General features: G+C 42.2%; 1 protein-coding gene across 6 annotated transcripts in view; it reads right to left on the bottom strand.

The window, feature by feature from the left end:
• The window catches only part of TCF20 (transcription factor 20), a 132,067-nt gene that overhangs the window by 49,832 nt on the left and 55,469 nt on the right, over positions 1–26,766 (bottom strand). For 2 of the 6 annotated variants that reach the window (XM_039570483.1, XM_039570484.1), the window contains exon 1: positions 18,580–18,600. The exons of 3 other annotated variants lie outside the window; for them this stretch is intronic. The gene's annotated coding sequence lies outside the window, so the exon portion shown is untranslated. Of the gene's footprint in view, positions 1–17,865; positions 17,883–18,579; positions 18,601–26,766 lie in introns of those variants that run through there. One more of the 6 variants, XM_039570487.1, reaches the window with a different exon arrangement.

Raw genomic sequence — 26,766 nt, 5'->3', positions numbered from 1 at the left:
ATATATATTTTGGAATACCATGTATGATCATCTACATTCACATAATCAACTCATAAGTAAACAAACTCCAGGAAGGCTCTCCTATGTATTTCAACATATTGTTCAGTACGTGGAATTATGACTCACCCTCAAGGACTGGACTACAGCTGCAAAATTGTTTGGGGACCCTGGCTAGTCCCTCTATAAAAGCCTGACACATTACTAGATGCATTAAGAAAAGTACAATAATGAACAAGTATGTGCATATACACTGCCTTTAAAAACCAAAGCCAAACAAACAAAGAAAAAAACCGAAACCAACCAACCAAAACAAAACCCCCAAATTAGCAGATGACAAAAGCATTTCATGTCTGAAACACCTTGTGGTTTTCTCTTCCTGAAAAAAAATATGGATAAAGCCACCTGGAGAGACTCCTTCCTTTGAAAGAATGTTAAGACAATGCTCGCCCTTTTCCAGGAAACAGAACCCCAACTCCTCAGATTGGAGACTTCCTGGAAGAGTTGTCTGCATTATGTTTTTATATTTAGCCATGTTTTGCGTTTGCCACATTCAACTGAACCCACTGAAAATTAAATTCTAGCTTTGCACTCAAGTTTTGTTCAAGTAGATCACCAAACTCACAAAAAAACCCCCAGGCACACAAATGAGATGCAGGCAAGATCTGGTATCCTATTCTTTTCCCATCTGCCTCCCAAGGCTATTTTTTTTATTAACATGTATGTTATCTATAGAAGACTCTAACTCTACCACTAGAGTCTTTCATCTGGGTTTCTGCTATCTGTGTATGTGGGCTACAGAACACACAGGCACAAAACCACCCCGCAGCACTGCATGTCTCCGCAGCCCCTCTCCTCTAACTCAAAGGCCTCTTTGTGTTGTAACCTTGGTTCATGCAGCTTGACGTACATCATAATATTACTAGAATCAAAAGGGAACTGTCAAATTGTTAATACTTCAAATTCTGTCCCTCTTCTTCTAGGAATTCAACTTTACTGCTGTTCTAATCTTATATTTTAAGTGTCGTAAGAGAGATCTGCTGTTCTGCTGAACTTCCCCTTTTTTAGCATTTTAAAGACTACATATATCACACGAGTAACACTTCTATGAATGCCACACTGTGCCAATCTGTCCAGTTCAGACTTATTATGGATAAGCCCCTCCTTTTTCTGTATCATTCCTTTTGATGTTTCACCAGTTTGAAGCTCCAGCCCTATTGGGGTAGGACTAAAATTGGGATACCTAAGGCAAACTGCTTTCTTCCCTTTTTTGTGTGATTTGGCGTTAAGGCAAAAAACATGAGGAGGAAGAAAAGGAAAAAAAACCATACATAGAAGAAAGCTATCAAGCTAAAGGTAAGAGAACATCTACTCTAACTGGCAGATGTTAAAAGCAGCTTCTCTAGATAAGCAGTTTGGGGCTCTGCAATCAGCAACATTCACGTGCTATGGAGACTTCGTGCACGCCCTGGCTATCACATGCTTGGCATCCATCCTCTTTTCATGAAAGCAACATTTCCATCCTCTCACAGGCTCAGTCTCCCACAGAATCTCAGACTAAATTATTAAACACAACTTTACCAAAACTTACTTTGCATAGTCTGGACAAGATCTCAGGAAGCCTCTTCTGCATTACTTTATACAAAAACTTTAATCTCTGATGATATTCATTCCCTGTAACCCTACCAATAGGCTTGAAAACTGCTACATTTTCAAGCTAATGTATGCTAACAATGCTGGCAAACATTCTTAAGACTTCTTCACTATTAAAAAAGAGTAATTTAAATTATATAATGAATAGAAACAGCACAAGATACTGTAAAATGCCCTTAAGAACAGAGACACAGTAAAGGTCAACCAAGGCACAAATTCTTATCCTCCATAATCTCATGTAACCATGTAACATTTATTTAGCCCAGAAGTTATATATGCTAACTCAAAACAGGAAGAACATATTTTTCTTCTTCAGTTTTTTATTTTTTTCAATCTTGGAATTTACCCTGACAAACAAATAAGAAGTTTTCATCAGGACAATACTTGCTTTGAGTATCTCACAAGGAGCCTAACTTGAGTAACATAACCAGCAGAACAGCTGCCAAAGAGAAAAAAGGCATTTCATTAATAACAGGCGTAAAAAAAGATAGGACATGCTCTGACCGATTACATCACTGATAATTTAAGACGCACAGCACACTTTCTGTCATTAATGTACTAAATACAGAACTATTACAATCACTACTGCAATAGCCTTTCTTAATAGTAACAGCCTTGTAAAGTGCTTAAATATAAGTGCTATGTTCTCAGCAAAACCACCAAGAATAATCCCCTGGACAAGCCTTGTTAATAAAATACATTCAGACAGATAAGGCCTTCAAAGTCTACCCATATCCACATGAAAGAAAGTATTTATTTTATTTTTTACTGGAAGCCTTTAAAGAAAACATTTTCAGCTGGTACATACTCCTCCTCATGCACAAAGCCAAGAGGACAATGCACCAGCTGCCAACTAGAGACTACAACACAATCATACAAACCTCCGTAATGATGGTACACATCCGTAATGCCATCCCCAGCAGAAGGGACAAACTCCTGCCTCCAAAAATGTGCTCTATTAACAGCCACAAATTACACACATTTACAGTACTTTCCAACACACACAATATGCAAAGCCTTCGTCGCTTATTCAAAGGGAAGGTAAGAGTCTGGCACGGCTTTCACTACTCCAGTGTCACACCTACACTCTTGCTACATGTGCACGCAGCTCTCTCAATAAAGCTGCATGACTTTAAAGTATTTATAGCCTGTAGCTGTAGAGCCATCTAAGCATATCCATCTAGACACTGCAGACTACACTCACTAGGCTAAGCAGTTTCACTCTGCTCCAACACATTCATTTCTACCCCAATAGCCCAGTAATCAAAATTTGCCTTCGACCTGGCAGGAACAAAGGAAGCCTATGTGTGGCTGATAAAAAACAGCCTCACTTACAGAATCACTGCACAGAAGTTTGAATAAAAGAAGCAATAGGTCCTCTTACCCAAATCTCAGACTTATTTGTGAAACATGTTATTTCAAGCAGTGTATCAACTTACCTTCTTCACATGATCTTATTTTTAAGTATAATGCAGATTTTGTATCTTGTTTAATCATTTGAAACAGCCTTATAGAACTTTTTTAACATAGGAGTTCCTCAAAATATGAAGCTACTGCATTGTGACCTCACTGTGAGCAAGATCATCTAATGCTAGTCAACAGCATGTAAGCACCTTTCAATGGTTCCTGCATGTATATCAGAGTGCCCCCAACCAGTACTGATTAACAGAATTCATCAGTACTCCCACACCAAGATTACTCTGTGAAATGATCTTCTGCAATATACCATGCTAGGCTTTCTTTTAAAGCCACATAAATCTTTAAAACTCTTTTTGGTCCTGATTATCAAAGACTGGACAAATAACAGGACAGCTGCCCAGATCTTCCCACGTAACACTGATGCCAACATAGTAGTGCATCACTACAGACAGCTCATAACAAGTGAGCTAAAAACCAAAATACAGTGGGGATACGCCTAATTCTTGATGATAAGCCTACAAAGGAGCAAATGAAGCCACCACCAGTTCATTCAATAGGACATAAGTGAGGTCTTTCCACTTCGTTAAATTTTCTTTAGATTTGGGTTGACTACCGCGATCCATCTGTGCAGAGAAGTCTCAGGCAGCAGTCAAATGCAATATATCTTTAGTGCTCTGTCAAAAGCCTCTCACTTCCTAGCATGCTTATCAGGAAAGAAAATACAGTTACAGGCAGGTGACAAACAGTAAGATAATATTTTCCACAGTCCAGAATGTACATAAAAATGTTGGGGAGGGGTTATAGAGTGTCCAGAGTTCTGATTAAAATAGACTTACTTCCTAAATGCTGTGCAAGTAACAGATACATATGTAAGATTGCAGCCATTTCTTGCCACAACTCATACAACATGCAAAAATTACTATTTTTGTCCCCTCCTCATTGTATCTTCTTAAACTAGCAGAGAACACACATAACCAAAACAATCCCAAAAGGCAGAACCTGAGTATGAGCAATTCAGGGGCATATTTTGTAAATAAATAATCCCTGTGCTCAAAATTAAGCCAGATATACTGGAAAAAAGGATTTCCATGTACTGAGTACCATTTCTACTGTTAAGGACAAGTTGCTAACCCTCATTTCTGCAGGTACAGAGTTATTACGTGCACACCTGATCAGTGGCTGGGAATAGACTGACCTTGTTTCAGTTTTGGAGGAACACTGCTGCTTTTAAGAGAAGGCAAATCAGCCACCAATGTCACAAGTAGATGAATTTAAAGATCAAACCCAAGAGTGCATTTAACAAAGTAACAGATATAACTTATTTCTTCTACATTTGATGCCTTTTTAAAAGAAAAGGGAGAATAAGTAAGACTTGCTTTCAACATTAGATGTGGTATAGAAATAAACCAAGACAGTCAGCCCTTCAGTCACCACTTTGTCCAAACAGTAACATTCACTGCTCACTTCTTTCAAAAACTCGTGCTTCTGGTATTATTCACCACCACACTTCTAGAGAAAACTACAGTCAGATCTGGCTCTCACCAAGCCATCATGCTATATTCTGCCAAACAAACCTTACTACACCACTCAAAGATGAAACAGGATACAGTTAATTATCACTGAGAGCGCCAGACCCTATGGAAGTAGCTAAACTGAAGTATCTTGTAAAGCATATAAAAAATTAAATTAAGCCCAGAATACTGCATTAATGGAAACCGAATTTTATAATTTAAAAAAATCACAGCATGTCTTAGAAACACCCATATGTAGTGGTTACACATGCTTAAGTATCTATTAATAACACATATTAGCAACACATCTTGCAAATCAGTGGTAATACTGGTCTTGACAAAAAAAACCAAGACACCAAAGCTTAATTTTGTCCTTCCTAGTGAAAACTTTTATCAAAAAATTCCTCAAATGAGCTACAGCTTGGCCAAGTGCATTGTAACTAGCTTCCATCATCTCACAGAGACACTACGCCTTCTTTACCAAAATGTCTGTACAGCTTTTCAGAAAGTCAGTATGTACGAGCTTAAATCCAAACAATTAAGGAAATGGTTCTCACAGAATGGGTGAGGAACAGATGAGCGTGGCAGAAGGAGCACAGTGAGCTTTGTCAGTTGAGAGAGGGGAATGCTCTGGGGATTACTGTGCTAGATAGGATCTACATTCACTTATGTTTCCATATATTTCCTTAAGTGACCACAGAAAAAGCCCAACCACAGTAAGCCTGTGTCAGTGTACCTTCCTATCTCACAGAGGAGATGCAAGCAGACATATTCAGAGCATTCACCTGCTGTAATAAAATCATGTAAACAAACAACAACAAAGAATAATCAAATTTTGCATGTGGCTATTATTTGGCTGCTGCTTTCTTCCCTCACATCCAAAATATTTTTTAAAAACCCACTTGTATAACACCAAATCAGAAATACACAGACTTTTTTGCATTTGCAAGTTTTTCTTACTAAGTGAGCAAAACTAAAATACCATCTCCAGTTTAGCTTTGCACTTTTAGTGAAGTGTACTGTTAAATTCGTATTCCTAAACATGAAGAAAGAAGAAATTTGACGAGAACAACTTCTGTTGTAAGCCAGTATTTAAGTTGTAGTACTATGAAAACATGTATTTCTAGAAATGTAACTAATGATCAAAGTTCAGCAGAATTTTGGCTGGTTGTATATATTTGATTTTATTATTATGCCATTGGTTCTCAGTCTCAATCAACAGCACAGATGCACTTAAATAGCTTTCAAAAATCTACCAAACCCTTGCTAAAAGTTATCCATCTAAAATTTTGACAGACACAGCTATTTTAATAAGAATTTATGCAAATCAGTCAGCTTTCATTTTATGTCAAAGATTAAAACAACAATTTTGGTTTCACATATAGGGTCAGTCTTCTCTAGCCCAGTTTAAGAGGTCCAGCCTCCTCTATGGTGTTAACACAGCCATTCATGAGCAAGTCAGATCAGGGAACTGATACGGTCGAGAAAATTCTGTGAGAGAGAAAAGCCATTTCTGACCTGACAGATCCATTCACTGTATCATTACACAAACATCTGTACCAGCAAAACGGACACAGCAGGAACTGTTTTAAGTGGCCTGGCTACTGAAGGGCACTTGAAATCAGGAGTTCATATTTAAAAGGCTCTTCATCTTTACACAATAGTCAAACTACCCTCCCTAACATGAAAATGAAAATAACACTGAATCCTCAGCTCATCTTCTTTTTCCTCCAAGCTGCAGATCAGCTGACTGCACATCCTAATCCACCTCACTAGTCCTTCAAAAATTCTGGCAACTCGTTACACACCTCTTACTGCAAATTCACCTGTGTCCATACCTTCAATGTCTTCAAGCCATTGATATCTGCTTTGGCAATATAGCAAAATCTGCACACTCACTTCAAGAACAACTTCTGACCTACTCCTTCGCAGACATGCAAGGCATGAGGCTCAGCAAAGGCATCACAACTCTCACTAAACCTTCACCTTTCAGTTACAAAACAGTGAAAAGGAGAAGTCAATTATTAATTGCAAGAGGAAAACAGGAAAGTGTGAACAGGGTTGCCAGGTTCTATCTGCCCAAGCTCTCACTTTCTGTGCAAAAATTTATCCAGTATCTAAAATACTCAGAACTATACAGTGGGGAAAAAAACCCCCACCATCCTAACACATTATTTTTAATTAACTTTTATAATTTTTCATACGAAGCAGCAGCCCCAGCCTTGATGACAGGTTGCTAAGATGAATACTTATAAGGGTTATATTACATATTACCAGTAATATGTCTTTCTTTTCTATTCAAAGGAGTCTATACAATTAAATCTTTTTATTCTTTTTTTTTTACAATGCCTGGTGCAATAAGCCTGTAACTAAGACTCCTGGGAACTCCTCAAGGCAAATGAAGTAAATTGACACAAAATCTCTCTCAGTTATGTGCAAGTATTATCACAATACAGGCTATGCACTGTACACAAGAATTATAACCATTGATTAGGATAAAACCATTGTTGAAGATAATACCACCTATTTACATTATAGGCAATAACATTAAAATCAGGTAGAAATATAACCTTGATCTACTTAAACTAACAAATTAAATAACTACTGATAAATTGCAGAAAAGCTGTACTCAAATTTACACCTTCCAAACCTCTTACAGTTTTTGTTCCTCTAAGGTAAGACAAAAAATTTAGCTTTAATGCTTTCAATTTTCACTAGCCAAGGTTATCATTCTTCCTACGAATTCAGCACTTCAGCCCTCTAAATTAACACAGATTTAAGAGGAATTTGAGTGTGGAAGGTCTGCAAATACTACTGCTATTGCAGACTTTAAAAGAAAACACAGTCAAGGCCATATCATGTTTACTGAAAAAAAATTAGAGAGCAACCTTATTTTTCCCAAACATAAGAACTGTTTGAACTTCTCTAAAAGTTTTAAAGCACTTGTGAGATTTTTCACACTAGAAGAAAAACAACTTTTCTTTCCCTGACATTTCTCCTTGTCTCTTACAACCTATGTCCTCTAAATACCACTTTGCTCATTTCTCCACACTTCAGATTCCACAGCATCAGCCTCATGTTGAAGCCACAAAGTGAAGCAGACCCGTTCTTACAAGTAATCTTTGTCTTCTGAGACTAACAGGGAGTGACTAAGACTACAGCCACACTTACATGGAGACAGGAGAAACAGTTCAGATTAATACAAAATAACTTTATACATTTAAATAATTCAACAAAGATTACTTTAGAGGTAAGACTATTTTAAGGAGGTCCTCCCCCTTCCTATCTACCCATCCCCACCCCTGCAGGTTTTCTTTGAAATTTTCAGACTGGACCAGTTTCTTGAACCACCTCATTATGCATCCCCACTGTAGCTCCACTAGCACAACCAACAGAGAGATGAGAGAGAGAGAAGGCAGCACACTGCAGTGTTGGAGCAAACAGCTCAGAACTCCTGAGGTTTATACTTAGCCTTGGCCTAAAGCATTTAAATTGGTTCGCTCTCACCAGCACCCCCACTGAGTCAAAACCTTTCAGAAGCAATCCTTCTATGTCAACTTTATGCATATAAAGTGATTAAACTTCTAACACACCTCAGTTAAAAGTCTGAAAAACCCATCTTTTAAACTCAAGCCATTGTAACCAAGAAACTCCACACTTCCAAGTTCTGCTGCACAGCCAAAGGCAGGGAATGTCAACAGCAGTCAGACCACACCACAGGCACAAAATTAACTCTAATGAGCATAAACAGTTCAGAGAAATTAACAACCTACAATTAGAGATCTTCTCACAACTGGGGTTTAGAGCTTTCTCCTTCCCCAGAGGATTTCTGTATCACCACAGTGATAGTGTCAGGAGTGTTTGAAGCTGGAAAGCTGATGGACAAAGCTTCTACTGCATGTATTCCATGTCATATCCTAAAGGATATATCCTTAAGGAAGTCAGCGGTTGAAAGCAAACAGGAGGGATGAATCCAAAACCACAGAAGAAAAAAAGCCTCTGTAAATACCGATTAGTGGAGGATGACAAAGATACTGCACTCAGAACACAATTTTTGGAAATGCTAGAGTTAACATTTTGAAGTAAGACAGAGGGAGCTTATATGGTCCACCACTCTGAGAATCAGTCCCACCATTCTCTTAAACTTAAGTTCCCGCACTCCTGCAGTCATTCATTTTGTACACCAGGGAGGAGAGAAAAAACAAAACCAGAAGACTCTACTGTTTCTGTCTCCACCTATCTCCCCTCATGAGGAGGCTAAATAAAGAGGTACAATTAACATAAACCATATATGATGGATTACATATGACAATTTCATAATGCTAATGTAATCCTAGTGTTCTATTACAAGAAAAGAAGGACTAGATCTCTTTTCTCCCCTGCTCTAAAACATCCCAACTTCCCATGCAAAACTGAAGTTTGCTACGCCTTGTTTCAGGTAGTAAGATGGCAACTAAATTACTTTCACCTTTAGAGTTGTTGCTGATGTAATTCTTCTGCTAAACCAACTGAGCAAAAGGACCTTACTCTTCAGCTTATTCCAGAAAGGCAACGCACACATAGAGCCAAAATTCCATGAGTAAACACAGACCATCAAAGTCTTTATAAACATTACAGTTCTGTGGATAAGCAAATAAGTTTATTTCCTAAATCCTCTTCCCATCCACTTTCAGGAGCTCCCTAATGCTGTTTGTCACTGAGCTAAGAGATGTGCTTTCACTGGTGAGTTTGACCCAAGTTTACAGAAGTTTTCTTTTTCTACCAGCTTTGATGGGGTTTTGACTATGCTGCAAGAGTATACATATAATTAACCTCTTCTCCTCCCCTTGCTATTCTCAGCAGCTCTATTATATATACACCCCCCTTTGGTTTTCCACAAGTTCCACCTTTCAAACATAAAACAAGCTGTATTCTTGCAAGGCAAAAAGACAAGGAAACAAACAAAATGAACACATGACAAGTCAAATTTCTATATCCTAATTGCAGGATATCATTCAAATAAAAATGTACTCGATTGAGCAGTTCTCAAGCAAGAACACAGTTTTGTCTCTGATAACCAGAATACGATACCTAATGTAGAAAAAGTGAAAGACACCAAACGTAGAAAAGTACACAGAACAAAAGGAAAAAAGGCCAGAATGCAAGAATCCCTGCTCTCCAAAGTGAACATGATATTAGCTGAAGTCAGAACTGTAAAGATGCAGAATACCACACCGCAGCGGACCCCCAGCTCATCACCAAAACCAGTGTCCTACCGCAGCTGGCAAACAAATCATTCTGCAGCAGAGTTCTCTTTATGCATTCTCAGAGTAACACAGGATGAGATGTTTCTCCATTAAAATGCAGTGATTTAGATGGAAGGGGGATAAGGACAGCACGGTTCAGTTTTCTCATGCAAAATAAAAAGCGTCACTTTGGAGCAATTCTCAGTTATGCTCCTGCTACTTCCGCTCTCCAACAGTACAGAAGAGAATCTGCCACTCACTCAGCAATGCCCTGCAATACAAAGGCAATCTGCTACCTCCTTCTGTAATGACTCTGCCCAACTCATTTAATTTACTGCCTGCTGAGTATCTAGTATTATTACCCTTATCAAGACCTATCTAGAAGACCAATTTTATGTAGCAATATGCACAAGGTATGGTCAGGATCAACAACATCAGAAAGTCAGATGTACACATTTCATGCAAAAATGTTGGAGAAGGGAGAGAAACCTCCCCACATTAAGTGAAATAGGGAAAACTTACAGTGGGCAAACCAAAACTTACACAACATGAGAGAACACTGTTGAATTCATTCTTTTTTCCCCTGAATGCAAAAGGGAAAGACATGGTTTATAAAGGCCATGGAGTGCCTTTAGCCTGGAAAAGACCTTTAAGACCATCATATCCAACTGCTCTCATAGAACTGTCAAAGCCACCACAAAACCATGTCCTTAACCACAACATCTACACATCTTTTTAAGTCTCTCTAGGGATTGGTGACTCCGCCACTTCGCTGGGGAACCTGTTCAAATGTTTGACTTCTTCAGGTAAGAAATATTTCTTAACATTGAATCTAAACCTCCCCTGGCACAACTTGAGGACATCTCCTTCTGTCCTATTGCTTGTTACTTGGGAAAAGAGACTGAGCTCTACCTGGCTACAGCCTTCTTTCATGCAGTGGAACAAGACGGTCTTCCCTGAACCTCCTTTTCTCCAGGCTAAACAACCCCAGCTCCCCCAGCTGCACCTCCTAAGATTTGTGCTCCAGACCCTTCACCAGCTCCATTGCCCTTCTCTGGACACACTCCAGCCCCTCCATGTCTTTCTCGTAGTGAGGGGCTCAAAATTGAACACAGGATTCAAGGTGCCTCACAGGTGTACAGGGGCTGGCCACACCGTATCTGATAGGAGTCAGGTTGCCACTGGCCTTCTTGGCTACCTGGACACACGCTGGCTCATGTTCAGCTGCTGTTTACCAGCACCCCCAGGCCCTTTTCCACTGGGCTGCTTTCCAGCCACTCTGCCCCCAGCCCGCAGCACTGCATGATGCTTTTGTGACCCAAGTGCAGGACCTAGCACTTGGCCTTGTTGAACCTCATAGCACTGGCCTTGGCCCATCAACCCAGTCTGACCAGATCCCTCTGCAGAGCCTTCCTACACTCCACCTGATCAACATTCCTGCCCAGCTTGGTCTCATCTGCAAACTGACTGAGGGTGCACTCAATCCCCTCACCAAGATCATCAATAAAGGCATTTAACAGGATTGGCCCCAGCACAGAGCCCTGGGGAACACCACTCGTCTCCAGCCACCAGCTGGATGCAACTCCATTCCTCACCACTCTGAGATTGGCCATTCAGCCAGCTTTCCACCCAGCAAACAGGGCACCCATGTAGGCCATGAGCAGCCAGCTTCTCCAGAAGAATGCTGGGGGAAACACTATCAAAAGCTTTACTAAAGTCCAGCTAGACAACATCCACAGCCTTTCCCTCACTCACTAAGCAGGTTACCTAGTCACAGAAGGAGACTACGTTGATCAAGTAGGACCTGACTTTCCTAAATGCATGCTGACTAGGCCTGGTTGTCCCATATATGCCACGTGATGGCACTTAAAATCTGTTCCATGATGTTCCTTGGCACAAAGATCAGGCTGACAGGCCTATGATCCCCAGATCCTCCTTCCAGCCCTTCTTGTAGATGGCCATCATGTTTGCCAACTTCCAGTCATCTGGGACCTCCCCAGCTAGCCAAGACTGCTGACGGAAAGCGGTTCAGTGAGCACTTCTGCCAACTCCATCAGTACCCTTGAGTGGATCCTATCTATCGCCACAGACCTGCGTGTGTCTAAGTGGTCTAGCAAATCCCTGAACATTTTCCCTTGGATTACAGGAGCTTCATTCTTCTCCCCATCCTTGTCTTCCAGCTCTGGGGACTGGATACCCAGAGAATAACTGGTTTTACTATTAAAGACTGAGGCAAAAAAAGCATTAAGTGTCTCAACCTTTCCCTCATCATTTGTCACTTGGTTTCCCCCACATATCCAATAAAGGATTCTCCTTGACCCTCCTTCTGTTGCTAATGCATGTTACAGAAACATTTTTATTGCCTTTCACGGTAGCAGCCAGATTAAGCTCTAGTTGGGTTTTGGCCCTTCTAATTTTCTTTCCGTGTAACCTCACAGCATCCTTGTAATCCTCCTGAGTTGACTGCCCCTTAGTTTCAAAGATTGTCTCTTTTAATTTTCCCTAAGCTCCAGCCAAAGTTCTCTGTTCAGACAGACCAGTCTCCTTCCCTGCTGGCTCATCTTTCAGCATATGGTGGCAGCCTGCTCCTGCACTCTTAATATTTCCTTCTTGAAGAATGTCCATCTTCCTGGACTCTTCTGCCCTTCAGGAATGCCTTCCAAGGGATTCTGTCAACCAGGCTCCTCAACATGCCAGAGGCTCTGTGCTCTAGAAGTCTGCGGTGGCAGTTCTGCTGACTCCCCTCCTTACTTCCCCAAGAACTGAAAACTATCATTGCACGATCACTGTGTCCAGGACGACCTCCCACCATCATATCACCCACCAGTCCTTCTCTGTTCACAAACCACAGGTCCAGCAGGTGCCTTCCCTAGTTTTCTCCCTCATCATTTGTGTCAGGGGACACACACTCCAGGAACCTCCTAGACTGTTTCTGCCCCGCTGTTTTGTATTTCCAGCAGACAACATAATGTTAATCATGCAGCATTCACTACATTTATCATATAACCATTTACATGAATTAAAAAAAATCACACATAGCATTCCCACTATTCCAGAACATCCAGAAAACACTTGAACAAATCAAATTTCATGGAAACTCAAGTGTATCCAGGCATCTGACCAAAGGTAACAGCAAACTGCAGATAGTGAATCAAAGGCTGATTAACAACATTTCATTATGGTGTATGAAGGTTTATTCCTATTTTGGCAAGTATGACAGCACATATTTTTCTTTCAGCTAATAAGTTTCAGGTATGTTTTTCAGTCATTATTGATGCCGTACATAGACACAAGCCATTCAATCAGCTTTGCTAATACCAAGTCTTTAGATCAGTTAAAACTTATTAACAAGATACTTTGCAGCACATAATTTTACAGGGAAAGTGATCTGAACAATACTTCCAATAAACTGTACTAAAGCTTCCAGCATAGTAGCTCCCTATACAACTTCTAGCTAAGAACTGAGCTCTTACCAGAGCTCATCAGAGGGTTCTATTTAGGATTTGCAATTTACCAGCAATTAGATGACTGAGTTCATACTAGTAAAATACTACAAAATAAATCATCATATTCCAGCACAGAACATGCAATGAATTCCATACACACTATTGGTATGAACATAGGCAAGCTGTGTGCTTGCAATGAAGAGGTAGGGGGAAAAAAAGTCATTTTCCTAGCTTTTTTGTTATTTGTTGCATCACAATTCAGGCAAGAAATAATGGGCTTCCCAAATGGAGAACAGGTCAAATCTCAAGGGACTCAAGCCAGGGCTCCCTGACAAAGAACCTGGTAACACTTTTTCCCCTCTTCCAATATCATCACAGGTTACAAACAGCGTGGTAAAAGAGAAGCACAAAAAGCACTGGAAAAACACAAGCATATTCACTGTCACCAGACTGAGCTGACAAGAGGATGCTTGTGTTTTTGGCTACCACTGCTTAGCTCCATTCTTCAGGAATCACTGTAAGAGGCAAGAGTCTTACTGCAAGGTAAGAGGCACAAGTCTTACGGCAAGATCACTGCTCTGTTGTATCCAAAATTGGAAGTTTGACTGCTCGTGCTGTTGTTCATGAAGGCAGCAAGAAAAAGTTAAAGAGTTGGTAAAATGCAATTCTACATTTTTTTTGTCTTCAAAGGCAAACAGGCAGCAAATCACAGACTCTAGAATACCCAGAGCAGATCTTCTCCTCCAACATGGCTAAACAGAATCCACTTTTGATTACATGTCAGCCTTGATTTTTGAGTCTTTGGGTCTGGCTTTTTATTTTGTCCTTTTCTTTCTTTAAAATGAAAGGAAGCCCATGTACATGCATAATGAAGAACACCACAGGCTTTTCCAAGTGACCCCAAACCAACCAATATGTACCTTAGTGGCAAGCAGCAGTGGAAAGGCTCAGCTGAAGCAATCAAAGAGTGGCGTAGCCAGACACCAGTGTGACACAGATGCGCCAGCAGTGCTGTACATGACTGTAAGACATCTTCCCATTTTTCCAGTTCAGCCAGGACTGAAGTCTAGTCAAGAACTGTCAGGAAGGGGACCCAAGTTGTAAGAATAACTAAACTACTTTTTTTTTAATGTAAGAAAAGTTTGCTAGGAACAGAATTGAACATCAGGATCCCACTACAGGAACAGCCTCTCCTGCATGATTTTAGAGAAGTATACGCCTCTGCTTACACTATGTGTTCTCTATCAGTAACACTAAATGCTTTTTTACAATAAAATTCTATATCACGTATCAACGCTACTAGAAGTGAGTATAAACACTTAAGAATGCCTTTATTTTTTGATTTTAGAAGTCCAAAAACTAAAAGGTCATTTTAAAAGAGATCTCACCAAAAGCAGTCAATAAAAACCATCTTTTGCTATCAAACTGCAGTATTAATTTTTTGAATAGGAAGAGTTGGTTGGTCTCAGTCCAGTCTCCATCAACAAATCAGTCAGCTGGCTCTTCAGAAACTGCCATCCATAATCTTTCCCATTTCAGAGGCCAACCACAGGATTAAGTAACACAAATTCTCACACAACCAGTTAAAGTACACTCTGAAGCCTGAGATGCCACCACTGCCAAACAACTTTACTAATCTTTTTAACTTATAAGAACTCAGGTTCCCAAAACATGACTCTAACACCTTTCATAACTATAAAACCTAACTGAACAAGGTATGAAAAAATAAATACATGCTTTAATTAAAAAGCTATCCCAGCCAAAAAGAAATCTGGAATACCCTGTATCAAAAGGCAAGATATGCATAAGCCAGATATAAACACTTAAATACCCTTATCTCATATTATAGAGAAGCCAAGGAAGCAGCACGAAATTATTCAAGTTTATTACATATTATGCCCTCGCTCCAGACAGCAGCATGCCAAGCTGGTGCAATAGCAACAGGACGTGTGCACTGCAACTCTTACGAAGGGACCCTTCCAAAAGTGGCCTTACTGCCATTTTGCTGTGCCTCCTGGGTGGTTTAGTTAAACATGGCCTAAAAAGGGAGAAAGGGAGTATAAAATGATTTTCTTTTTAACACTGTTCTAAGAGCCCAAAAGGTTGTCTTTACACACATTTCCACAACAGGAAGTGGGAGAGGGAAAACAACCCAAAATCCTACACATTTCACTCTTTGTCCTACAGACTTTTTACATGTATTCATCATAGACAGAACCATACTAAGAACGTGTTTCCTTATACTGCTTTAAGTCTGTAAATTTAATCTGAGTATCCTTTAAAATGTAGCAAACAGGTTAATAACACCCTATTTCTTCAGCTGAAGATTAAGGAAGCTTCTTCTGACAATAAAAAGAAGTCTCCTTTACAACTAAGACACAAATAAGTTCTCTTTTATTTAAATAACCTTCACTACTTATTTATGCATTATAGGAACAGATTTACTCCTTTAATAAAAATTCACTTCCAATTATTTTTATGAAGCATTAATAACAAAGAAAACGAACAACAACAAAATCAAAATTCCTGATCTCCTATCAAAGTCACTAACAATGAAGCTGCTCCTACTGCTTTCTTATAGAAAACCATGATTAACCTGCCCCAGGCTGCAAAGGTATATGAAAGCATACATTTCCGCAAAAATCCATGTTTCATCAATCCCAAAACCTCTGAAAACTGACTTACGGGTCAAAATCCAAACTGTGTCAAAACCCACACAACTCTATTAGAAAGGATGCTATCCGACTTTAAGTAGTCTGAAGAATACCCAGCCAGCAAAAAGGTCCAAAAACTTCCTCCTAGACATTTAAACCTAATAATATAAAATCTAAAAGCTATCCCAAAACAACAAGATTTAAAAGAGCAGAATAGAAAAGGAGTATTTTTAATATAAAAGGTGTTGTCATACTTTCACTCAAACGGCATAGGAACTTGCTTGTTAACCAGAATACACAATATGCATTTAATGTACCACCAATTCACAGAAATGAGGAATGACTATCTTCCTCTCCTCATAGCATTAACAAAGTTTAAGAGACAGATGACTGAGCTAATAAATATCTTTTCCCTTCTTTTAATAGGGATTCTCTCTGCAGTATACTAATGCAACTGACTTTTTAAATGCCAATGGAACCTAAGATTAAGATTAAATAATACAGTTTCAAACAACTCAAAGCGAACTATCATGGAACCCTATTTAAAGATGTGGATTTAAGGAAAAGAATTTAACAAACCAAAAGCATTTCAGCCAAATGAAAACTCAAATAACAGTACTATAAATTACTTATCACATACACTTAACCAAATGCACTTGGTTATGTAATACATATCGATAAGCCTCAAAAAACAAGCTTATCTGACAAAAAAAAGAAGTCTAGAAAATGTGTAAAAGAAATCAGCTCTTCTTGAATTGAGTTCAGCCAATGTGCTACAAACCTAACCCAGAAGCTGCTGCATCTCCATCATCCAGTCACTTTACTGTTCTAAAAATCTGAGTAGAGGTGATCCAACAGCTCCATGCACATCTATTGGTCAGGAAGCATGCTAAAAATCATACTCTCCAAAGAATTACCCATGCATACAGCAACAGATGGCAACAAGTGACACAGACATGAATAGCTTTCAAAATGCTAACCTAAACACAGAAAGCTCTGAAACTCAATCCCCTCACAGTTATACCTCTTATTTTTCATTTGTTTTCAAAGGAGGACTTTAAAAAGTTTGAACGGTACAGAAAACAATGCTGCAATTTAATCAAACTGCCTGCCCTTTTAATGAACGAAAAGACAGTATACACAAGAAATAAAGGATTCTGGTGCTGCCAAATCTACCTACAGAGACAATCACTTGTTGATTCACACACAAATGTGCTCTTATTTTCAGGTTAATAACAGAGCCCCAATACCATTAGGCAGTTCTGATACATAGGTTAGAACACTTATGTTACATAACTTTCTCTTATCCCTTCCCTCAAGGCAGGAAAAAAATAACTTCCAACTGCAGCCCTAAACACAACTTCCAGCAAGGTAAGCACCATGAACAAAAGACAAACTGATCCTCACAGCAGCCCAAACACATTATATCCTGATTATCTCTGCAGACAAGCAAAGGCTACGCTGAGCCTCCAAAAAGCAGAAAGGCACTACAAACCCCAAGTATTCCCAGCACAGCCCGTCCACCTACTACAATTTGAGAACAGGGTGCATCCATCTTCTCCAACAATTTTAGTCGTTTATATCTTCAACGAGAACACCAATCCCTACAAAAACTTCACAATTCTTGCAAAAAAAATTCTTCCGGGACAGGAAAACAGGTGGGCACCCCCATCACGCAGGATGAGGGCCTCTTTGAACACACGTAAACAAACACTTTTTTTCTTTAAAGAAAAAAAAAAAAAAGGGGGGGGGGAGGTGAGGGGAGAAGGTTAAACTTCCCAGGAGCCCTTTCACAAGGCCCCCTCATACCCAGCGCCCGCCCTCCAACTCACGGATGAGACCCTTACATCCCCTCCCACACGTCCAGGCGACCTCGGCTTCCCCCGCCAAGAGCTCGCACTCCCTCCCCAGGCCTCCCACACACACCGACAGAGCCCGGGCGAGCGCAACCGCCCCTTACCTGAGACCGACCCCCCTCCCCCCCCCCCCCCGCCGCGGCGGGCGGGGCGGGGGCGGCTCAGCAGCGGGGGCGGCTCAGCAGCGGGGGCGGCGGGCCGGGGGGCGGGCGGGGGCGCGGGGGCGTCCGGTTCCATCCTCCTCCCCTCACTCACACCTCACACACACACACACACACACACACACACAGGAAATAACACGGGGTCACCTGACCCCCGGCAGCCAATGGCGGCGGGCGGTAGTGGAGCCAGCGCGCGCGCCAGCGGGAACGGCGGCGCGAGGCGGCGGGTCCCGGCCGGGCGAGGGAGGGATGGATGGAGGGGAGGGGGAGCGGCGCGTGCGCGCGCGCCCCCGTGTGCAGGGACGTGCCTCCGCACGCGCGCACGCGGACGGGGTGGGGGCGCGTGAGGGAGCCACCGCCCCTCCCACCACCACGCGCCCGCTTAAAGGAGCCGCGCGCCGCACCACCCCCCCCCCACGCCCGCTCCATCCCGCGCTCTCGGAGCACGTGGGTGAGGCGCGCCCACTGCGCGTGCCACACAACCCCGCCCCTGAGGGGGGCACCGGGACCCCCGGAGGGGCGCCGGGCCCCCCTCCGCCCCTCCGGGGAGGCACCGGGGCAGCTCACATTTCCCTCTCCTTGTAAATCAATACCGCCCCTCTCCACCCGTCCCCCCCCCCCTCCCCCCCCCCAAGACATTTTAAGAACCGGCTTTACTCCGTTTGGCCACTTGTCCCCGCCCGGCCTCCCCGCCAGGCAAGGTGCGGACACCGACGGCCGAGCCCTGACAGGGCCGGGATGCCCCTCCACCGGCCGGAGCTCTGGAGCACACCTCGAGACGGCAGTCGGGCCGTAGGCCGGGGCTGGGCGGGCCCCGAATCGGAGGTGCCTCAGCGGAGGCGCGGGGAGCTCAGGAAACAACATGGAGGCGGCGGTGCCCGGGCTCTCCTGCCCCCGCAGCCCCCGCCCGGCGGGATCAGCACCGGCCATGCCCGGGATCTCCTGCCCCCGCAGCCCGCCTGCCCGCCAGCCCAGAGCCGCTCGGGCCCTCAGAAGTGGCACTGCCAGCTCTCCGAGTCCCCACTGGCCTCGCATTTGGGAGTCCGGTGTGTCTAGTTGCACTTCTGTGCTGCAGAGACAATTAAGCTTTTTTCAGATTATTCACTAGTTTTTGGGTTTGAGAGCGAGAGGGCAAGGAGACTGGTGCAGGGGGCAGCTGTAGAGCAGGCATGCAGTGCCTGTCAAATCATCACCACCTTCATTTAAGCCCGTATGCCAGCAAAGGAAGCTCTATATGACATTACAGTTTCCTCCATCTGCCACTCAGAACACTTCACGTGAAAACGCAGTAGGGCTGGCAGTCTGCAAAGCTCTTAAGTGCTGGGCAGAGAAAGCTCAAGCATCATTTAAAACTTGTTTTGCCAGGAACTTTACTGAGCAGATATGACACTTTCAATAACTGCCCTGTTTCCCAAGCTTTGTTTCACAGATCCTCAGCAAGCTGTATTCCAAAAGAAGGCCTCTGCTCAGAGCTCATCCAAAAGGCAATGAACTGCTGAGAAGGACTGTGTTGTAAGCACAGCCAGTTGACAACTTCACTGATGGCTCCTCCACAGGTGACTTGCTTTTTATGAAAAATAAATACAAACCACCACATCTCATACCGTGCATTATCTGTCAAAAATAATTTGGAGGCTGGCTGAAATTCCATCTAGATAAGACTAAAATGATGCCAGTAGTCTGAGGAAAACAACCAGAGCAGACAACAATTACATGCGCTTCTACCATTTGTCTTTCAAGTTAACAATTTGTGGGTGTTAGGGACTCCCCAGCTGCTGGTCAGGAAACTGTGCACCTGGAGCATCCAGGAAAGACTTGCCTGCTCCTCTGCTCACTTGTCTTGGGACTTGAGAGGCACTGGCTCCTTTCTGACGCAAGTCTACTGCTGTGATCTATGCCTTATCTCCTTCAGATGAGAATACCGTGATGCGCTCCGCATCAGCTCCCTGGAAATTGCAGCTGGAGCACACAGGCGCTGCCTTATTGCCTGCTCTCCTCAGCACTGGCTGCCCATTCACAGGTGGTGTTTCAGCCACGGTGCTGCTCACAGGAGGTGGGTGGAGGTCATCACTTCCTTCGCCTGGAGAAGAGGCTCTGACAGCACATTCACCGTGACAAACCGCGAGGTTGCTCTAGTCAGAAACAGCCTTAATCTTGTTGACTGCCACGGCATGCTAAGAGCTTGGTTAGAGCAGCATTCCCCCGGGGATCCGGGACTGTGATAAAAGCTGTAATGGGGTGGGGGAACTTGGTAAGGTTTTTATAATTTGATTTTCCATTATCTGTTTTCTGATTTTGAAGTGCAGCATCAATTGAGGTCAATCCTTTATGTAGGTTTATAAGGTAGGAGTGCTTAGAGCACTCTAACTTAAGTTAAACTTACCTTAAGGTAAAACCCTTTGGTATATATAAATACATAAGAGCACAGCTTATCTAGATAAGCTTGTTATATCAAGGTATTTTTTACCTAATGTCTAAAATGAAGTTGCAGCATAAATAGCAAAAGTTTTGTAAAATGCTCAAACAGGCGCTATAAAAATACAAGGACAGCAACCATTCACAAGTCAAACATTTCTCAAAGGACCAAAAGTAAGTGAATTCACAGAGTTAAATATCTGGATCTCTAGTCTGCTGCAGAGCAGCATTTCCCATCTCTGTTACGACTACTTTATAGGTGTTACAAGGCAAATAGAACAGGAGTTGCTTTTTAAAATATTTTAAAGTTTGAAAACTATATGGCTGGTTTTAAAGGATGAACTGAAGTTTTAAAAGAGCTCATGCTATAAATACAGGCAATTGTCACACCATCGTCAGCTGTTGCATTACAGTAGGCATCACTGGTAATACACGAGGTCAATATAAGTGCAGAATGTAAACAAAGTTATCAAAACTGTATTAGTTAAATATCATGCAAGTAGAGATGCCGTATCGCTTGCAGCTTTCCAAGTGATATATCAGGCTTCAATGTACAACCCCACCGAGCTTAATGGATAATTCAATTCTCCCAGAAACTAATTTTTGGCCGTCTGCAGACTCCGGATGAAAAAACACTCTCATTAGTACACCTTGTTCACATCACCAAGTTTTCCTTTGCCACTGAACATTTCATTTTCTGTCCAGAAGAAAGAAATTCAACCTTCTGACGTGGCAATTCAGTGACATCTACCTACTTGACCACCATCAGTTACACAAAAAAAATTGTTATAAATAAAACATTACTAGGACTAATGAAGACAGTAACCCCATCATGCTACTAGGGCTACAATCCCATACACACAATCAGGGTGGGAATCTAACACCCATGCAAGCCTTTCTACTTCAGGGTAAAGTCATCAGTTGCATCTATACACTCTTACCCTTCAATTCTGAAAAGAAGAAAAAAACCCCAGGGATTTAAGGCCAAAAATGGTTATGAACAAAAAAACCCCCAAAAAACATAGAGGATCAATTTTACAATCAACACAACAAACTAAACAGGTTTGAATGTAAATTTCCAGCAAATACATTCCATCATCTAAGAGTAAGAGCTATAAATTCAACAGATATGCTACACCACAGCCATAATAAAGATTGAAGTCTTTGCTTTTAGTGCAAAAAAATCAGCTCAGTCATAATTGTACAGAGCCACTATGGTACTACCACAACAGAAGCTTTCCAAATCCTCCCCATTTCCTCCCCGAAATCCTCCCTGCCATCTCCTAATCAAAATGCTTTTGACGATAGAGGCACAAATAAGGCAGGAAAATGGCCTCAAGACTTGGCACCCTCCTCTACGATGGATGGGAGATTCTGAGCAGAATACAGCCCCCTGAGTAGCCCTCCAGGTGAGTGCCACTGCTCCCACCAGTGCTGCTGTCATTACACACATGCAAGCAATGCTGCCTCTTACTGCACATGAACTCTGCAATGGCTAAAGCAAATGTTTTTCCCTGTTATGCCTTAATGTAAGGCTTACCTTGCACATCCCTTTCCCCTCTCTCACAGATCCCAGTGAAAAAAGGTCCTTCTGACCCCAAGAGGACTGACAAATGGAGATAGAGAGTCTCCTTCTGTCTTTGAGGTCACCACTTCTGATCTAGCCGTAATTCAGTAATTACTCAGTTCATGTGGCTCTCCAGAAGCATACATTAGCAGCGTGGAGGGGGAACAAAAGGATGACACCATTCCTGACCTCAACCACCTCTCATCTTCACACACCCTCTGAGCTCCCTCTGCCTGGAAGGGGGGAGGGCAGTAAGTGATCCAGGATGGGAGATCAAGAACAAATCTGCAGGTAACATATGCTGGAAAGGCTCCAAGCACCCCAGTGTTCATTAGAGGAAACATGATTTCTGAATGCAGCTGGTGGGGTCCTCTGAGAGGTTTCTTCTTTACAAAAGGTTTCATTGCTGATACAGCACTAGGAAGGTGAAGCCTCCACAGAGTCAGGCATGCAGATTTCTCACAGACATGGCACCCGTCCCCTCAAAGTATTACCCTTATCCTAATCTTTTCCCCTGTTACACAATTTCATGTCATGCACAGGCTCACCACTGCACTTTTACAGCTTTCATCTAGAGGCTCTTAGATGCTATGGGAATGGGCATTAGTGACTACCTTGAAGATAGATAATACAAAACATGACAGCAAGATTGGGCACCTACAGGTCACGCAACTGGGGACTGAAACTTATATTCACGGTGGGACACCTACATCTTTAAGCGAGTGTAAAGCAAGGGCAGCTCACCTGTTTCTCCAAGAAAGACATCAGCACGGCTGCATTCATTAACATTTCCTACCTCTCTTCCTACCTAGCCCCAGGATTCCCCATACCTTCCTCCTATTTCTTTTACACTTAAGTTCAGATAAAACATGTTACATCTGACCCTACACAAGGGAGAAGCCGTATCAGACGTCTCCCAAGGAACTGCAGCAAAGACAGGGAGGGCTCTCATTAATTCGCTGATATTTAACTTTTCCCCTGGAGATTACCAAAGGATCTGTGCTTGCTGGAAAATATTTTGGACAAGCACAGATTCTCAGCATACTGATCGTCAGGTCTTGGGTGCATCACTTGGAAGCTGTTCTTCTCCAGACACTGGGAGTGTTTCCATAAGCCATAGTGTCCTACACCCCTTCCAGCAACAGAACAACAACTGGATTGAAAGACTTTGGAGCATCTCAAAGGAAGGAAAATGATAAAGCAGCCGAAGGTAGGTAGTGTGAATCATAGCAGTAGAAAAAATTAAAACACTGCAACACTTCTGCCTTTTCATCTTCCCGTTACAAAGAGCTGATTCATGAAAATAAGATCTTTGTACCTTAAGACCTCCTCTGCTTCTTTTGCTTCTTCCTTTTGCTTCCTGCCAAAAAGCTGCTTCTGGCAGAATAGAATTAGTTGCTGTGAAAGTGATTGTGATGCTGCAGACAAAAGAATCTGAGTCCAGCAGAAAAAGCGAGAAACAACAGAAGCTGAACTTTTGAGGAAAAGCCAATCACATTTCCATGCAGATGCCCAGAGTAATAAAGGTGGAAATTAAAACAGAAAGCCATACAAATAAGATTCTCCAGCAAGACTGTCTCCAACAAGGTAGAAAAGACCATCAATAAATCTTCATTATCTGAATTGCTAAGCATATCTAAATAAAAGTAGAAATTCAAATATTAGAACTTGTCTTTTTAAATGATCTTACATAAAATCAACTCTGCCTTGCCTGGACATGTTTTACAGAAAGGGATTTTTTTTCTCTCTCTTACTTCTGCTAGCCCTTTACAGAGGTTTCATTTGCTGGGGTGGCTTTTTCTGCCTGCGGGGAAGTGGGAATTTCTGGGCTTAACAAGCTTAAATCCCCATGACATATAGTTCCAAATTTTAGAGGCAACTAAGGTTTTGATTCTTACTTTGCTCCCTGTTGGCTTCCTCCCTGATGTATGCAGTAGCTGTTGAATCTCAGCTGTGCCAACAGGAGAGGAAAAAAAAGGTCCCTGAAGGAACAGCGTTAGTTCTTCCAGTCACCTTGTTGCTATTGCGCTCCAGAATTCCAAGCACATGAAACAGCATTGAAGAAGAGCTTGCAGCAGCAAGAGGCCAAAGCAGAAAGCATCAGATTGGACCAAAACCAACAGAGTCTTCCATATTCATCTGGTAAGAAGTCTGTACTTGTATTGGGTAGTAGAAACCTAAGGGTCCACTAGAGATAGACATTGCATGAAATCTCATTAACTTCTTGCCATAGAAATCAACTTCTGTGCCTCTTTTTTGTTACATATAGTGATGTTCTCTGGTCCTGATTCATCTGAGAGATTGGTTTATTAAAAATATTTTTTAAGCTCCTCCACAGTTTACTTATAGATCTCCTCTTGCTAACAAAACATGAGGGGAAAAAAACTACTTCAAACACAACCACTTTAATTACTTTGTATCTTGCCACTCATTAAATTTTATCCAGTGCTCAAACACTCTAATTCTACATTTCAAAAGATATTAATGTCTTATTTTAGTGCCCTGCATTACTTTAAAGTTGCGCTCAAATCCAAATCAGGATAGGGCACATGAGAACATACAGAACTTACAACTTTGAATGCAACATTTTCCACTATTTATGAACACTACTGACACATCTGGGGATGCGGAAAAGTAGCGTATTTTCATTCACATTACCTAACCCAAGTGATGAAAATGCTTTAAAAGCTGTTAGGTAACAGACACAAAGACACAACTGTCCTCAGTTAAGAAAATCAGCCTTCAATTTTGTAAAGGCTCAACAAATCTATCCTTAGAGAGTCCAAGCCATGTAGTAAAATCTTAAGTAACTTGGTTTTGTTTCAAGATATGAGGGACTCTTCCAGTTGCCTACTTAAGTTCAGGTTCAAACTAACAAAAACTCTGCTTACATATCATGGCTTTCATCATTCCTCTTGAAATTATTATCTTCTGCAGATGGGAATCCTGCTGGCACTCACATTTGTCCTGAGAGATGATTAGGAGTGAAGGTCTCCCATTTAACTTCTGTAAATGTGCTGTGAGTAATTAGACCTAAACAAAATACTGTCAGTTCCATCAGGGCTCTGAAAATAAGGTCAGCACTTCTTAGGACAGCAGAAGCAAGAACAGATACCTCAGCAAGCACAGTTCATGTCGACCTACCGACTCAGTAAGTCTCCACTGGTTTTAGCAAGTTCAGGAAATAGCTCCAACTTCCAAATAAGAAAACGAGCTATCCCAACCCTGACAGTTTCAATGAGAACAGCAGCATTGGGCAGAGGGGGGCTGCAGTGCTCAAGGTCATCCCCTGACAACCCTGGCTGAACCCAGGTTTAATGATGAGACACTGGTTACGTTGGTGGAGAGAAAGCATTTAACCGGGGTGGAATTTCACATTCCCTGGGGTACCTGTCCACAGCTCAAGGATCCCCTCATGAGGGCCAAGCCTTTTCACAGCAGGGAGCATAATGTGAGAAAAAAAATGAACACTCTTCTCCGAAAGCAACAACTCTTACAGCGCGATTCATTCCACAGGCTAAAGATCATGGTGTCAGCTTACGCCCAATATTGATGAAAAAGGGTACTCCCCCTATTTATAATCAGCTAGCATTATCTCATCTCGAGAAACAGCAAGTCAACAGCTAGCCTCAGGTGATAAGTAGGGGGTTTCCTTAACAGTTCTCTTCATTGGAACACAAGTTTAGTTGAAAAAAAAAAAAAAAGACAAGAGAAAAGCAGTTGTGGTTATAAGAAAGGGAGTATCTTAACAGAAACGGGCTGGTGGGGGTGGGGTGGGAACTAATTAACGCTTGCAGCTCGTTCCCCTTCCCCACTGCCTGGAAATTCTCTTCTGATACACACATTGCCTGCCTAGGGCTTTTTGAGAGACCCTTGCACATCCTCAGTGATTACTTCCCCTACTCAGGAAGATGGACTGTCCTTTACCCTAAATGCTTTTATCCTCTTGATGAGGTCTCTTACCCAGCTGGATCCTGCTTCCTTCTCCCACTGCAATCTCTGAGCCTGAGAGAAGACACCTGGGGACCTTCCACTTTCCTTAGGAAAGAGATTTAATCCTTTTATATCCTAGCATGGGGCTGAAGTGATGTACACCTCCCCCCAACTGAACACCTACAGTTACAATCCTGGGCAATGGATGTCCCCAGCTGAAGAAAAATCAAAGGAAAGGGTTTTCTCCACTGTTTTCTGCTCTTTTAAAAGCAGGTGTAGATAAAGAACTGAGGAAAGCCCCATAAGGGACAATCCTGCCATACCCAGACAAAATAATGAGGCTTAGAATCTCTTCTGTACCTAGTCTTAGCTAAATCACATCCCCCATGTCCTCTGCCCTCAGTTTCACAGGGTGCATTCACTCATTGCCCCCCACCTCCCAGACTCACACGCAGTGTCTGGTCCCACTTGGTCACCACCACTTCTGCTGTCCCTAGGGCCAGAGGTCCAAAGGAGGATGCCTCAATGGTTCTTTTGACTTAATCCTCCAAGGGGGCTGTGGGGTGATTCTAGGCTTCACTTCCCAGGCAACCCAGGTAGTGACTCAGACAAGCCAACAGACAGTACTCTGCACAGACAACGGTTTTTATCTTCAAAGTGCTTTACAAACTTACAAATCCTTACTTTCCCTCTGAGAGAAAAAAGAAGGAAAAAAAAATCCCTAAACATCACCATTGTGATGGAACAGAGATGCAAAAAAGCCTAAAAGTTGTTTCATGTTGGAGCAGAGGCAGAGGAGTCCTGTGGTGCAGCAGTGCTTTGGGTTTGGGGTTGTTTGTGGCTTTTTTGGCTTTTACACCAAAGACCTGGATTCAAATCCTGTTTCACATCACTCCAGTAGGACAGAGGCTCTTAAGCTGTGGCCAACA

Source organism: Corvus cornix, chromosome 1A (assembly GCF_000738735.6).
Source record: "Corvus cornix cornix isolate S_Up_H32 chromosome 1A, ASM73873v5, whole genome shotgun sequence".
NCBI classification, from domain to species: Eukaryota; Metazoa; Chordata; class Aves; order Passeriformes; family Corvidae; genus Corvus; species Corvus cornix.
This window is presented reverse-complemented; position numbering and strand designations above follow the sequence as displayed.